Source organism: Chrysochloris asiatica, unplaced genomic scaffold (genome assembly GCF_000296735.1).
Source record: "Chrysochloris asiatica unplaced genomic scaffold, ChrAsi1.0 scaffold00058, whole genome shotgun sequence".
NCBI lineage: Eukaryota > Metazoa > Chordata > Mammalia > Afrosoricida > Chrysochloridae > Chrysochloris > Chrysochloris asiatica.
This window is the reverse complement of record NW_006408576.1, coordinates 310269-313422: the sequence shown is the minus strand read 5'-3', so window position 1 is coordinate 313422 and position 3154 is coordinate 310269. Positions and strand designations below refer to the sequence as shown.

Below are 3154 nucleotides of genomic sequence, written 5' to 3'. Positions count from 1 at the left end.
AATTTATACTCATGAGAATTATTTGAATCATTTCCCTACTTTCTTTCATTACATTTTTTTATTGGGGTGAAAATATACTAGACAAAATATTCACAATTCAACAATTTCTATGAGTAGCTCAATGACATTAAATACATTCTTCATGTATTTATACCATTCTGGAGATAAGTTTCCAAATTATTCTACCACCATTAACATAAGCCCTGTACCCCTTAAATAACAATAACAACTAAAAAGATCTTTTCTCTACCCCTAAACCCTAGCAATACTAAAAATCACTAGTTTCTATGTATTTCTCTTCCTTATAAGTGAAATCATGGAGTATTTGTCCTTTTGTGACTGACTTCATTCACCACTATATTTTCAAGTTACTTTTATGTAACCTGCCACAGAACTTGATTTCTCCTTATGGATGAGTAACATTTCATTTGGTCGACTTTCAACCATTTGATTAGGTAGTACATGATAAAGAACTAATGGTACTGAAGGAAGAAGTCCAAACTACATTCAGGGATTGGTGAAAAACCAGGCTCCAGGAATTGACAGAACACCAATGTTTCAACAAACTGACATAAGGCTGGAGATGCTCACTTATCAGTGCCAAGAAATTTGGAACTGCCAACTGACTATAAGAGATCCATTTTTGTGCCTATTTCAAAGACAGATAACCCAACAGATTGCAGAAATTATCAAACAGTATAATTAATATACACCTAAGTAAAGACCCCTAAAGAGATGGATTGGCCAGGTGGCAGCATTGATGGACTCAAGTGTGGCAGCAGTAGTGAGGTTGGCCCAGGATCGGACATTGTTTCGCTCTTCTGTGCATGGGGTGGCTATGAGTCAGTTCCGACTCGATGGCACCTAACAACAACAACAAAGTAAATTTTGCTGAAGTTAATTTTAAAACTATTACAGCAGTATACTGACAGGGAATTGTCAGAATTTCTGCTAGATTCAGAAATGGACATAGACTAAGGGATAACATTATTGATATCAGTAGGATCATGGTTGAAAGCAGAGAATACCAGAGAGATGTTTATATGTGTCTTATTGACTATGCAAAGGCATTTGTGTGGATCATAACTAATTATGAATAACAAGGCAAAGGATGGAAATTCGAAAACACTTAACTGTACTCATACGTAACCTATTCATAGATCAAGAGGCAATTATTGAATAGAACCTGGGGATAGTAAATAGTTTAACATCAGGAAAGGTGTGTAACAGGGCTGTATTCTTTCACCATACTTATTCAATCTGTATGCTGATCAAATAACCTGAGAAAGTGGACAATATGAAGAAGAACACAGCAACAGGATTAGAGAAAGACTCATTACCAATCTGTGATATATGTATGACACAACCTTGTCTGTAGAAAGTGAAGAGGATTTGACATACTTACTGATGAAGATAAAAGAATACAGCCTTTGTATGTATGGACTACACCTCAACAAAAAGAAAACAAAAATTCTCACAACTGGACCATAAACAGAGAAAAGTTTGTAGTCAAAGATTTAATTTTACTTGGATACTCAATCAACACCCATGGAAGCAGCAGTCAGAAAATAGAAGGACAAGCACAAATCAGGATATTTGGTCACCCAATTAGAGAGAAGCTGAAATACAAAATGTTGGACAGGAGTTCATAGGCTTATGCTTGGAGCTTCATAATTTGTGAATGTCTATGCCCAGCTAAGGCGGATGGTCTCAATGATGAAAACTTTGTCCAGTTAGGCTACTGACTTTAATTGATGACAGAGTTATCCCGAGGAGACAGTGGGTTTGTTGCATTGGGAATATCCGCTGGAAAAGATCTCTTTTAAGTGTTAAAAAGCAAAGCCGTTACTTTGAAGACTAAGGTATATCCCACCCAATATGGTATTTTTCAATCACCTCATATGCATGGGAAATCCAGACAATGAATAAGGAAGACCAAGGAATAATTGATATCTTTGATTTATGGTGTTGGAAAAGATATACCACGGACTGCCAAAAGAATGGACAACTGTATCTTGGAAGAAGTAAAGTCAGAATGTACCTTAAAATTGAGAATGGCGGAGAAGCGGCTGCTACGCCGAGCAGAGGAGGCAGGAACTGGCGTGTGAGCAAAAGCTGGGTGATCACCACCATTGATCGATCGAGGCGGTGAAGTACAAGATCCAGGTTCTGCAGCAGCAGGCCAATGATGCCGAGGAGAGGGCCTAAAGCCTCCAGCCGGAAGTGGAGGGAGAAAGGCGGGCCCGCCCGGAACAGGCTGCATTGGAGGTGGCTTCCTTGAACCATTGTCGGATCCAGCTGGTTAAAGAAGAGTTGGACCGCGCGTGCGCAGGAGCGCTTGGCCACTGCCCTTCAAAAGCTGGAGGAGGCAGAGAAGGATGCTGATGTGAGCAGCAGAGGTATGAAGGTTATTGAAAACTGGGTCTGAGAAGATGAAGAAAAGATGGAACTCCAGGAAATCCAGCTCAAGGAAGCTAAGCACACTGTGAAAGAGGCAGATTGGAAGTACGAGGAGGTAACTCGTAAATTGGCGATTATTTAAGGGGACTTGGAACACTCAGAAGAGTGAGCTGAGTTGGCAGAATCCCGTTGCCGAGAGATGGATAAGCAGATCAGACTGATGGACCAGAACCTGAAGTGTCTGAGTGCTGCTGAAGAAAAGTACTTTCAAAAAGAAAAATATATAAATGAGGAAGAGACAAAGATTTTACTGATAAACTCACGGACGCAGAGACCCATGCTGAGTTTGCTGAGAGATCAGTAGCCAAGCTGGAAAAGACAATTGATGATTTGGAAGATAAACTGAAATGCACCAAAGAGGAGCACCTCTGTACACAATGGATGCTGGACCAGACTCTGCTTGACCTGAATGGGATGAAGAGCATCCCAGTCCTGCCCTGCCGCTGCTCCTCCCCTTGACCCTGACTCCGCCTGAGGCCAGCCTGCGGGAAGCTGACCATTAAACTGAGGGTGGATCTTTAACTGGAAACCTGCTTCTTCCCTGCCATCCATCCTCCTCATGGTCGTGTCTTTTTTTTTTTTTCCTCATCTGCCAAATTGCCTCTGCCTCTCCTCAGAGATCCCAACTGAGCCTAGGGGTTGAGCACCTTTGGGAACAACATTTAAGGGAACTGTGAGCACAGTGCAAATATCT

General features: G+C 41.2%; 1 pseudogene; it reads left to right on the top strand.

Annotated features, from left to right (window-relative positions):
- Positions 1 to 2136: 2136 nt before the first annotated feature.
- Positions 2137 to 2919, top strand: LOC102837592 (annotated as a pseudogene).
- Positions 2920 to 3154: the final 235 nt, after the last annotated feature.